Source organism: Mustelus asterias, chromosome 27, assembly GCF_964213995.1.
Source record: "Mustelus asterias chromosome 27, sMusAst1.hap1.1, whole genome shotgun sequence".
Classification (NCBI taxonomy): domain Eukaryota; kingdom Metazoa; phylum Chordata; class Chondrichthyes; order Carcharhiniformes; family Triakidae; genus Mustelus; species Mustelus asterias.
Genome location: NC_135827.1, coordinates 41295559 through 41308806, shown reverse-complemented (window position 1 = coordinate 41308806; position 13248 = coordinate 41295559).

Sequence of the window (13248 nt, the reverse complement as noted above, 5' to 3'; positions counted from 1 at the left end):
GACTGCTCCCAACCCCCCTGCCTCAGTCTCTGGACCAGTTCATCAGCATGGGTGTGCTCCAAGTCTTTTGCAAATAAAAGCCTATTTGTTCTTGCATACAAACTAGTCTTTGCTTGATTGATAGTGCATCAATTTTATTCGCAAAAAGTTTTGGGATGGAGCAGATACTAAAACCCAATAGATTAGAATTGGATCCTCAAGCCGTAGGAGCCTCTAACAGCTTCGATCACTGGCTGCGATGTTTCAAAACTTTCCTCACCGCCTCCGCCTCCGTCGTCCGGACCGAAACCGACAAGCTACACGTGCTCCACGCCCGGGTCAGCGATCATGTATTCTCGATGATTAGAGACGCTGAAACTTACGAGGATGCGATCGAACTTTTAAAAGGCCAGTACAACAAACAGACTAATGTAATCTATGCCAGACATCTTCTGGCTACTCGCAAACAACAGCCAGGAGAATCGGGCGACCAATTCCTGCGTGTGTTGCGAGCACTTGGCAGGGCCTGCAACTGCAAGGCCGTAACAGCCGCCCAAAACACTGAGGACTTAATCAGAGATGCCTATGTCACGGGTATCAGGTCAAACTATATCCGACAACGACTGCTGGAACAGGGTGGGCTGGATCTACAAAAGACTGTAGCACTTGTCGACTCGTTAGAGGTGGCCTTCCGTAATCTCGAGGCCTACACCCCCGACCACGGGGGCGCATCGTGGACGCCGCAGTCGCCGCCACCTCTGTACTCGGGAGGGCCGCAGGCCTACGCCACGCCACGTCCCACCAATGACCCGACCGCTGCGGCAGTCTCTGGAGGCCCGAAGTGCTACTTCTGCGGCCTGGGGAAGCACCCCCGACAATGCTGCCCGGCGAAGGATGCGATCTGCTCCTGGTGTGGAAAGAAGGGCCATTACGCGAAGGTATGCAGGGCGAAGTCGACCTCCAAGCCCAGTAGCGCTGCGTGCGACCCGCGGGGGCCGCCATCTTGGGCGCCGGTAGCCGCGTGTGAGCCGTGCGGGCCGCCATCTTGGATGCAGTCAGCCACGTCGCAAAATCCAACAGTGGCTTTGGTTACGCTGGACCAATCCAGGCCTCACCAACTCGTCAGGTCCATGATGGACATCGAGGTGAACAGTCGCACCACAAACTGTTTATTTGACTGTGGGAGTACGGAGAGCTTTATTCACCCTAACACAGTGATTCGCTATGCCCTTTCAGTACTGCTAGTGAAGCAAACGATCTCCATGGCTTCAAAGTCCCACTCGGTGGATGTCCTCGGGTACTGCGTGGCGACCCTGACTGTACTGGGCACAGTGTACAAAAACTTCAGGCTCCTCGTGCTGCCACAGCTCTGCGCAGTCGTACTCCTGGGGCTATATTTCCTGTGTCACCTTAAGAGTGTCACCATGGAGCCTTTTCCCCGCTCTCTGTTTGCAATCACTAGTTCTTAGATCGCCCACCGCGCACCACCTGCAGCCTCTCGACCCTTAAAGTCGCCCCTCCCTCACTGTTTGAAAATCTCACCCCCGACTGCAAGCCCACCGCCACCAAGAGCAGACGGTACAGCGCTGGAGTCAGGGCTTTTATCAGGTCCGAAGTACAACGGCTCCTAGGGGAGGGGATCATCGAGGCCAGTACCAGCCCCTGGAGAGCCCAAGAAGTAGTTGTTAAGACTGGGGAGAAACATCGCATGGTCATTGACTACAGTCAGACCTTTAACCGCTACACGCAGCTGGACGCGTACCCCCTCCCCCGCATATCTGACATGGTTAATCAGATTGCGCAATATCGGGTGTTCTCCACCATCAACTTAAAATCTGCATACCACCAGCTCCCTATCCGCCCGGAAGACCGCCAATATACTGCCTTCGAGGCGGATGGCCGCCTCTATCACTTCCTTAGGTCTCCTTCGGCGTCACCAACGGGGTCTCGGTTTTCCAGCGTGAGATGGACCGAATGGTAGACCAGAACGGGCTGCGGGCCACCTTCCCGTACCTGGACAACGTCACCATCTGCGGCCATGATCAGCAGGACCACGACGCCAACCTCCACCAATTTCTCCACACCCCTAAATCTGACCTATAATGAGAAGTGCATATTCTGCACACGCTGCCTCACCATCCTTGGTTGTGTTGTGGAAAACGGGGTCATCGGTCCCGATCCCAACCACATGCGTCCCGGCCCTCCTGGAACTTCCCCTCCCCACCAGCCTCAAAGCACTGAGGAGATGCCTGGGCTTCTTCTCATATTACGCCCAGTGGGTCCCCAATTATGCGAATAAAGCCCGTCTGCTCATCAAATCCACCTCTCTTCCCCTGACGGTAGAGGCCCGCCTGGCCTTCAACCGCATCAAAGCAGACATCGCGAAGGCCACAATGCATGCTGTAGACGAATCCATCCTGTTCCAGGTGGAGAGCGATGCGTCTGACTTCGCCCTAGCCGCCACCCTTAACCAGGCGGGCAGACCTGTGGCCTTCTTCTCACAAACCCTCCAAGGCCCTGAAATTCGACACTCCTCTGTCGAGAAGGAGGCCCAAGCCATAGTGGAAGCTGTACGGCACTGGCGTACAGTTGGTAAACGATTCACCCTACTCACGGACCAACAATCAGTTGCATTCATGTTTAACAACACACAGCGGGGCAAGATCAAAAATGATAAAATATTGAGGTGGAGAATCGAGCTTTCCACCTACAATTACGACATCTTATACCGGCCCGGGAAGCTCAATGAGCCCCCAGACGCCCTGTCCCGGGGAATATGTACCAGCGCACAAATAGACCAATTGCAGACTCTCCACAATGATCTCTGCCACCCGGGGGTCACCAGGTTTTTTCACTTCATTAAAGCCCGTAACCTGCCCTACTCCATTGAGGAAGTCAGGCCTATAACCAGACACTGCCAGGTCTGCGCAGAGTGCAAGCCGCACTTCTATCGGCCAGACAGAGCACACCTCATAAAGGCCACCCGCCCTTTCGAATGCCTAAGCGTCGACTTCAAAGGCCCCCTCCCCTCTTCTGACCGCAACATATAACGTCATTGACGAATATTCACGTTTCCCCTTCGCTATTCCCTGCCAGGATATGATCTCAGCCACGGTCGTCAGGGCCCTGCACAGCCTCTTCACCCTGTTCGGTTTCCCTAGCTATATCCATAGCGACCGGGGATCCTCCTTTATGAGTGATGAGCTGCGACAGTACCTGCTCTCCAAAGGCATAGCCCGAGTAGGACCACCAGCTACAACCCCAGGGGAAACGGACAGGTAGAGAGGGAGAACATGACAGTCTGGAAGGCCGTTTTACTAGCTCTGAGGTCTAAAGGTCTTCCAGTCACCCGCTGGCAAGAGATCCTCCCTGATGCACTACACTCGATTAGATCACTCCTTTGCACAGCTACTAATGCTACCCCTCACGAAAGAATGTTTGTTTTCCCCAGGAAGTCGTCCTCGGGGACCTCAGTACCGTCGTGGCTGACATCCCCAGGCCCTGTCCTGCTCCGGAAGCACCCCTTGGTCGAAAGGGTCCAGCTCCTCCACGCCAACCCCCAATACGCCTATGTGGCATACCCCGACGGGCAGGAGGACACGGTCTCCATTCGAGACCAGGGACCATGACAACTCACAACCCCACACCCCCATCCCCCGTATACAGCACGCCTGAGCCCCAGGAGCCGCTACCACGCACCCAACAATCGGAAGGGACTACGGCCTGGCGCCTGAACCAACACCACGGCCACCGGAACCGACACCACGACGGTCGCAGCGGCAGATCAAGCCCCCAGAGAGACTGAATTTGTAAACTTGTAATTCTGTAAATATCGTTCCACCCACCTCACCCCCACCGGACTCTTTTTTAAAAGCAGGGGGTGAATGTGGTAACCCGCTGTTAAGCTTATTGCCTGTGTGTGTGTGACATGCCTGGACATGCCCCTGCCGGCCCTGCCTGAGACTCCTCACCCCCTGGTCCAGGTATAAAGGTGACTGCTCCCAACCCCCCCGCCTCAGTCTCTGGACCAGTTCATCAGCATGGGTGTGCTCCAAGTCTTTTGCGAATAAAAGCCTATTTGTTCTTGCACACAAACTAGTCTTTGCTTGATTGATAGTGCATCACCCAGTGAAACCTGGGAAGTTTTTTTTCCCTTAAAAAGCTACTTACCTTAGAGGGTTCGACTGCATTGTTCCAGAGGAGCAGCTGGAGTGGTGGTTCAAGTGAGGAGAGTGAGTAGGTAAGAGGTATTTTTAACTTACTCTTTTTTTTGGAGTTTTTTTTTCTCTAATGCAGCCGGGAGCGTAAAACCGGAAGTCGGCCCCAGTGAATTTTTTGAGTCGGAGCAAGGGAGGCAGCGAGTGGAACGCGAGACTGCGCAGGCGCCTGACGTCAGCCAGTAGCACGCGGAAGGTTTAAAAAGCAGGCCGCTCTATCCAGCGGGCAGCGAGTGAGGGAGCAGAGTGGGACGGCTTTGGCTCAAACAGGCTTCGGCGTGAACAGGCAGAGCCACGGGTACTTCCGGTAAGTTGTTTTTGTTTCTTCAGAGTAGAAAGAATGCCAGGCAGGATGTTGGAATGCTTCTCTTGCAGGATGTGGGAAGTCAGGGAGACCTCCGGTGTCCCTGACAACGACACCTGCAGGAGGTGCATCCAGCTGCAGCTCCTAACAAACCGCGTTAGGGAACTGGAGCAGGAGCTGGATGACCTCCGGATCATTCGGGAGAATGAGGAGTTTATAGATAGTAGCTTCAGGGAGGCAGTTACACCAAAGGCACAGAGCACAGGTAATTGGGTTACCGTCAAGCGAGGGAAAGGGAAAGGGCAGGCAGAGCAGGGTTCCCCTGTGGCCATTCCCCTCCACAACAGGTAGACCGAGTTGGATACTGTTGTAGGGGATGCCTTACCTGGGGCAAGCTGCAGCAGCCGGATCTCTGACACGGAGTCTGGTTCTGCAGCACAGAAGGGAGGGTGGAAGAAGAGGAGAGCGGTAGTGATAGGGGACTCGATAGTCAGAGGTACAGACAGGAGGTTCTGTGGTTGTGACAGAGACTCCCGGATAGTTTGTTGCCTCCCGGGTGCCAGGGTCGGGGATTTCTCTGATCGCGTGCACAGCATTCTGAAGTGGGAGGGTGACCAGCCAGATGTCATGGTACACATCGGTACCAATGGCATAGGAAGGAAGAGTGAGGAGGTCCTGAAGAGCGAGTATAGAGAGCTTGGTAGGAAGTTAAAAAGCAGGACCCCGAGGGTAGTAATCTCAGGATTGCTACCTGTGCCATGTACCAGTGAGGGTAAGAGTAGGATGCTCGGGCGGATGAACACGGGGCTGAGGAACTGGTGTAGGGGGCAGGGTTTCAGATTTCTAGATCATTGGGACCTCTTCTGGGGCAGGTGGGACCTGTACAAGAGAGACGGGTTACACCTGAACTACAAGGGGACCAATATACTTGCAGGGAGGTTTGCTAGTGTTATTGGGGAGCGTTTAAACTAGATTTGCAGGGGGATGGGAACCAGAGTGCCAGAGCAGATAGTGGAGCGGGGGTGAAAATGAATGATGTTAATAGTTCATGCAAAATCACAAATAGAAGGGTTGTGTGTGGTGGTAATAATCTTCTGAGGTGTGTCTATTTCAATGCCAGGAGTATTGTGGGGAAGGCAGATGAGCTGAGGGTGTGGATTGACACATGGAATTATGACATTATAGCCATTAGTGAAACTTGGTTACAGGAGGGGCAGGACTGGCAGCTCAATGTTCCAGGGTTCCGATGTTTCAGACGTGATAGAGGCAGAGGGATGAGGGGTGGGGGGGGGAGGGGGGAAGGGGGTGGGTGGCATTGCTAGTCAGGGAAAATGTTACAGTAGTGCTCAGGCAGGACAGATTAGAGGGCTTCTCTACAGAGGCCATATGGGTGGAGCTGAGAAACAGGAAAGGTATGACCACATTAATGGGGGTGTATTATAGACCACCCAATAGTCAGTGAGAATTGGAGGAGCAAATCTGCAGAGAGATAGCAGACAACTGCAGGAAACAAAGTTGTGATAGTAGGGGATTTTAATTTTCCACATATAGATTGGGACTCCCATACTGTTAAAGGTCTAGACGGGTTAGAGTTTGTAAAATGTGTTTAGGAAAATTTTCTAAATCAATATATAGAGGTACCAACAAGAGAGGATGCAGTATTAGATCTCCTATTAGGAAACGAGTTAGGACAAGTGACGGAAGTGTGTGTAGGGGAACACTTTGGTTCCAGTGATCATAACGCCATTAGTTTCAACTTGATCATAGATAAAGATACATCTGGTCCTCGGGTTGAGGTTCTAAACTGGAAAAAGGCCAAATTTGAAGAAATGAGAAAGGACCTAAAAAGCGTGGATTGGGACAGGCTGTTCTCTGACAAGGATGTGATTGGTAAGTGGGAGGCCTTCAAAGGAGAAATTTTGAGAGTGCAGAGTTTGTATGTTCCTGTCAGGATTAAAGGCAAAGTGAATAAGAATAAGGAACCTTGGTTCTCGAGGGATATTGGAACTCTGATAAAGAAGAAGAGAGAGATGTATGACATGTACAGGCAACAGGGAGCAAATAAGATGCTTAAGGAGTATAAAAAGTGCAAGAAACTACTTAAGAAAGAAATCAGGAGGGCTAAAAGATGACATGAGGTTGCTTTGGTAAACAAGGTGAAGGATAATCCTAAGAGCTTCTACAGGTACATTAAGAGCAAAAGGATAGTGAGGGATAAAATTGGTCCTCTTGAAGATCAGAGTGGTCGGCTATGTATGGAACCAAAAGAAATGGGGGAGATATTAAATGGTTTTTTTGCATCCGTATTTACTAAGGAAACTGGCATGGAGTCTATGGAAATAAGGCAAACAAGTAGGGGAGGAGGTACTTGCTGTCTTGAAGCAAATCAGAGTAGATAAATCCCCAGGACCGGACAGGGTATTCCCTCAGACCTTGAAGGAGACTAATGTTGAAATTGCAGGGGCTCTGGCAGATATATTTAAAATGTCGGTATCCACGGGTGAGGTGCCGGATGATTGGAGGATAGCTCATGTTGTTCCGTTGTTTAAAAAAGCCTCAAAAAGTAATGTGGGAAATTATAGGCCAGTAAGTTTGACGTCAGTAGTAGGTAAATTATTGTAAGGAGTACCAAGAGATAAGATCTACAAATATTTGGATAGACAGGGCCTTATTAGGGAGAGTCAATATGGCTTTGTGCGTGGTAGGTCATGTTTGACCAATCTATTAGAGTTTTTCGAGGAGGTTACCAGGAAAGTGGATGAAGGGAAGGCAGTGGATGTTGTCTACATGGACTTCAGTAAGGCCTTTGACAAGGTCCCGCATGGGAGGTTAGTTAGGAAGGTTCAGTCGCTAGGTATACATGGAGAGGTAGTAAATTGGATTAGACATTGGCTCAATGGAAGAAGCCAAAGAGTGGTAGTGGAGGATTGTTTCTCCGAGTGGAGGCCTGTAATTAGTGGTGTGCCACAGGGATCAGTGCTGGGTCCATTGTTGTTTGTCATCTATATCAATGATCTGGATGATAATGTGGTAAATTGGATCAGCAAATTTGCTGATGATACAAAGATTGGAGGTGTAGTGGACAGTGAGGAAGGTTTTCAAAGCTTGCAGAGGGACTTGGACCAGCTAGAAAAATGGACTGAAAAAATGGCAGATGGAGTTTAATGCAGACAAGTGTGAGGTATTGCACTTTGGAAGGACAAACCAAGGTAGAACATACAAGGTAAATGGTAGGACACTGAAGAGTGCAGTAGAACAGAGGGATCTGGGAATACAAATACATAATTCCCTAAAAGTGGCGTCACAGGTAGATGAGGTCGTAAAGAGTGCTTTTGGTACATTGGCCTTTATAAGTCAAAGAATTGAGTATAAGAGTTGGAATGTTATGGTGAGGTTGTATAAGACATTGGTGAGGCCGAATTTAGAGTATTGTGTGCAGTTTTGGTCACCTAATTACAGGAAGGATATTAATAAAGGTTGAAAGAGTGCAGAGAAGGTTTACAAGGATGTTGCCGGGACTTGAGAAACTGAGTTACAGAGAAAGGTTGAATAGGTTAGGACTTTATTCCCTGGAGCGTAGAAGAATGAGGGGAGATTTGATAGAGGTGTATAAAATTATGATGGGTATAGATAGTGTGAATGCAAGCAGGCTTTTTCCACTGAGGCTAGGGGAGAAAAAAACGAGAGGACATGGGTTAAGGGTGAAGGGGGAAAAGTTTAAAGGGAATATTAAGGGGGGCTTCTTCACACAGAGTGGGGGGAGTGTGGAATGAGCTGCCAGGTGAAGTGGTGAACGCAGGCTCACTTTTAACATTTAAGAAAAACTTGGACAGGTTCATGGATGAGAGGGGTGTGGTCCAGGTGCAGGTCAGTGGGACTAGGCAGAAAAATGGTTCAGTGCAGCCAAGAGGGGCCAAGGGGCCTGTTTCTGTGCTTGTAATGTTCTATGGTTCAATGGTTCTAAGTCTTTCTTTCTCACATTGTACTTACCATGAACTGAAATTCACTGGTGTTAATTTCCCAGCTCTGGGGGAGGTTTTCAGAAGCCCACTGCAAGAGGGGCTGAAGTTAGCTCATTAAAAGGAAGCACCTACCCCAGTTTCCCTGGGGTCAGCTAACTGTGAAGATTCAGTGCAGAATATACAAACAGTGCTAGAAATTGGGGGATAGTTGGGGAGGAGCGGAAGCAGCTACTTTGCCTTTTCTAATTTATCCACCCTGGAGGAATTGGCTTTTGCTTGATGGCAGGGGGAGAAGTTAGTTTATTAGTCACAAGTGGGCTTACGTTAACACTGCAATGACATTACTGTGAAAATCCCCTAGTTGCCACACACTGGCATCTGTTTGGTTACAGAGGGAGAATTTAGCATGGCCAATGCAGCTAGCCAGCACATCTTTCGGACTGTGGGAGGAAGCATTGGTCTGCGTGCAGACACGGGGAGAACATGCAGACTCCACACAGACAGTGATCCAAGCCAGGAATCGACGCTGTGAGGCAGCAGTGCTAACCACTGTGCCACCAGTTTGCTGTTTGATAAGGTGCATTTTATTACTAATGTTTAATACAAATTGGTGGTAAGTTTAATAACATATATAAAAGGAAAACAAGTGAATATAATGAGTTAATAAAACACATCATGGATGGCAGCACAAGTGATGTGTCAAGATTGCAGCATATGAGAGTTCCTGGAAGCCAGTGTGATCCAGGGTAAACATGTCTGCAGTAAGTGGGTGCAGCTTGATGAGCTTTGGCCTAGTCATTGAACTGGAAGTTGAACTACAAACGCTGCAACACATTAGGAGGGATAAAGTTACCTGAATGCTTGGTACAAGAGTCACACCCTTTAGGATAGCATCTTCTTATAGCACAGCATCTTCTTATAGCACATTGTGGAAATAGAACAGGCTATATTAGACCTGCTATTGTGCAATGAGATAGGATTAAATGATAACCTCAATGAAGGAACTCCTGATAGCATCAATCATATTATGATTGATTTTTATATTCAGGAAGAGTGGGTCCCAAGACTAGTATTTTAAACTTACACAAGGACAGTTTATTTATTTGGCACAAGTAGGTTTACATTCACACTGCAATGAAGTTGCTGTGAAAATCCCCTAGTCGCCACACTCTGGCGCCTGTTCGGATACACTGAGGGAGAATTTATTATGGCCAATGCACCTAACCTGCACATTTTTGGACTATGGGGTGGGGGGGGGGGGCGGGGGAGAGAGAGAGAGAGAGAGAGAGAGAGAACCGGAGCACCTGGAGGAAACCCACACAGTCACGGAGAATGTGCAAACTCCACACTGACAGTGACCGGCGGCTGGAATCGAACCCGGGTCTCTGGCACTGAGAGGTAGCAGTGCTAGCCACTATGCCACCATGAGGGCATGAAAGCAGAGCTAGCTATAGTGGCAAATGAGGTTAAGGGCTAGGTTAGGAGAGATACTGATTTGATCTGTCACATGTAGTATACAGTGAAAAAGTATGGTTTCTTGCATGCAATACAAAGCATACTGTTCATAGAGAAGGAAACAAGAGTGCACAGAATGTAGTGTTACAGCCATAGCTAGGGTGTAGAGAAAAATCAACCTAATGCAAGGTAGGTCCATTCAAAAGTCTGATGGCAGCAGGGAAGAAGCTGTCTGAATCATTTGGTACGTGACCTCAGACTTTATCTTGGCAGATATTTAAAGGGATATTTCAGAATACATTTCAATGAGAAGTACAAATTTCAAGAGACCCACCAACTGTGGCTAACTAAAAATAAATGAAGACAGTAACAAAGTGAAAGAGCATTAGAATTGTATAAAGGTGGGTGACAGAAAGTTGGACAAAATATAAAGAAAAGTAAATAATGACAAAAAGATAACAGGGAAAAATTGAGTATGGGGGTTAGCTCGAAATATAAAACATAAGAACTAGGAGCAGGAGTAGGCCACCTGGCCCCTCGAGCCTGCTCTGCCATTCAATAAGATCATGGCTGATCTTTTTGTGGACTCAGCTCCACTTACCCGCCCGCTCACCATAACCCTTAATTCCTTTACTGTTCAAAAATGTATCTATCCTTGCCTTAAAAACATTCAATGAGGTAGCCTCAACTGCTTCACTGGGCAGGGAATTCCAGATTCACAACCCTTTGTGTGAAGAAGTTCCTCCTCAACTCAGTCCTAAATCTGCTTCCCCTTATTTTGAGGCTATGTCCCCGCCCTTGGAAACAACTTCCCTGCTTCTATCTTATCTATTCCCTTCATAATCTTATATGTTTCTATAAGATCTCCCCTCTTTCTTCTGAATTCCAATGAGTATAGCCCCAGTCTACCAAGTCTCTCCTCATAAGCCAACCCTCTCAACTCCAGAATCAACCCAGTGAATCTCCTCTGCACCCGCTCCAGTGCCAGTATATCCTTTTTCAAGGAGACCAAAACTGTACACAGTACTCCAGGTGTGACCTCACCAGCACCTCATACAGCTGCAACATAACCTTGCTGTTTTTAAACTCCATCCCTCCAGCAATGAGGGACAAAATTCCATTTGCCTTCTTAATTACCTGCTGCACCTGCAAACCAACTCCAAGATTCCTGCACAAGGACACCCAGGTTCCTCTGCACTGCAGCATGCTGCAATTTTTTACCATTTAAATAATAGTCCATTTTGCTGTTATTCCTACCAAAATGGATGACCTCACATTTACCAACATTGTACTCCATCTGCCAGACCCTCGCCCACTCACTTATCCCTTTGCAGACTTTGTGTCCTCTGCACACTTTGCTCTGCCACCCATCTTAGTGTCATCTGCAAATTTTGACATTACACTTGGTCCCCAACTCCAAATCGTCTATCTAAGGCAGATAGCAATAGTTTCTTAAAAGTTAGCAACGGGTTGGTGCAAGAAATTAAGTCTGGAGAATTGATAATGGAAAATAAGGATATGGCAGATGAATTGAACAGGTATTTTGTATTGGTCTACACTAGAGGATACAAATAACATCCCAGAAATAGTTGTAAATTAGGATGTGGAAGGGAGGACCTGAGGAAAATTAAGTGGCATAGAGAAAGTAATTAAGAGCTGTGGGCTGACAAGTCTCCATCCTGATGCATTTCATCCGAGAGTCTTAAAAGAAGTCATAAGTAGAAACATAGAAAAACTACAGCACAAACAGGCCCTTCAGCCCACAAGTTGTGCAGAACACATCCCTACCTTCTAGACCTACCTATAACCCTCCATCCTATTAAGTCCCATGTACTCATCCAGGAGTCTCTTAAAAGACCCTATTGAGTTCGCCTCCACCACCACTGACGGCAGCCGATTCCACTCGCCCACCACCCTCTGTGAAAAACTTACCCCTAACATTTCCCCTGTACCTACCCCCCAGCACCTTAAACCTGTGTCCTCTCGTAGCATACATTTCCACCCTGGGAAAAAGCCTCCGAGAGTCCACCCGATCTATGCCTCTCAACATCTTATACACCTCTATTAGGTCTCCTCTCATCCTTCGTCTCTCCAAGGAGAAAAGACCGAGCTCCCTCAGCCTATCCTCATAAGGCATGCCACTCAAAGGGCGGTACGGTAGCACAGTGGTTAGCACTGCTGCTTCACAGCTCCAGGGACCTGGGTTCGATTCCCGGCTTGGGTCACTGTCTGTGTGGAGTTTGCACATTCTCCTTGTATTTGCGTGGGTTTCCTCCGGGTGCTCTGGTTTCCTCCCAGAGTCCAAAGATGTGCGGGTTAGATTGATTGGCCATGCTAAAATTGCCCCTTAGTGTCTTGGGATGCGTGGATTAGTGGGCAAAATATGTAGGGATATGGGGGTAGGGCCTGGGTGGGATTGTGGTTGGTGCAGACTCGACGGGCCGAATGGCCTCTTTCTGTACTGTAGGGTTTCTATGATTCTAACACTCAATCCAGGCAACATCCTTGTAAATCTCCTCTGCACCCTTTCAATCTTTTCCACATCCTTCCTATAGTGAGGTGACCAGAACTGAGCACAGTACTCCAAGTGGGGTCTGATGAGGGTCTTATATAGCTGCATCATTATCCCCGGACTCCTAAACTCAATCCCTCGATTGATAAAGGCCAGCACACCATACGCCTTCTTGACCACCTTCTCCACCTGCGGGGCCTATTTCAGAGTCCTATGGACCCGGACCCCAAGGTCCTTCTGATCCTCTACAGTACTAAGAGTCTTTCCCTTTATATTGTACTCCTTCATCCCATTTGACCTACCAAAATGGACCACGACGCATTTATCTGGGTTGAAGTCCATCTGCCACTTGTCCGCCCAGCCTTGCATCCTATCTATGTCCCTCTGTAACTTCTGACATCCCTCCAGACTATCCACATCCCCACCAACCTTCGTGTCGTCGGCAAACTTACCAACCCATCCCTCTGCTTCCTCATCCAGGTCATTTATGAAAATGACAAACAGCAAGGGTCCCAGAACAGATCCCTGTTGATTTCAAGTTTCCAAAATTCCCTGGATTTAGGGAAGGTGCCATTAGATTGGAAAATAATCATATTCAAACAGGGAAACAGAAATGAGGAAACTACAGCTCAGTTATCTTATGTCAGATGGAAAATGTTGCAAGCCATAATTAAAAGATGTTATGGCAGAGAATTTAGAAAAAAATTCAAGGCAGCCGGGTTTTCTGAAAAGGAAATTGTGTTTAACTTGAGTTTAAGGAGTCACATGTGCTGTGGATGAAGGGGAAACCGGGGAATATACTGTACTTGGATTTCCAGA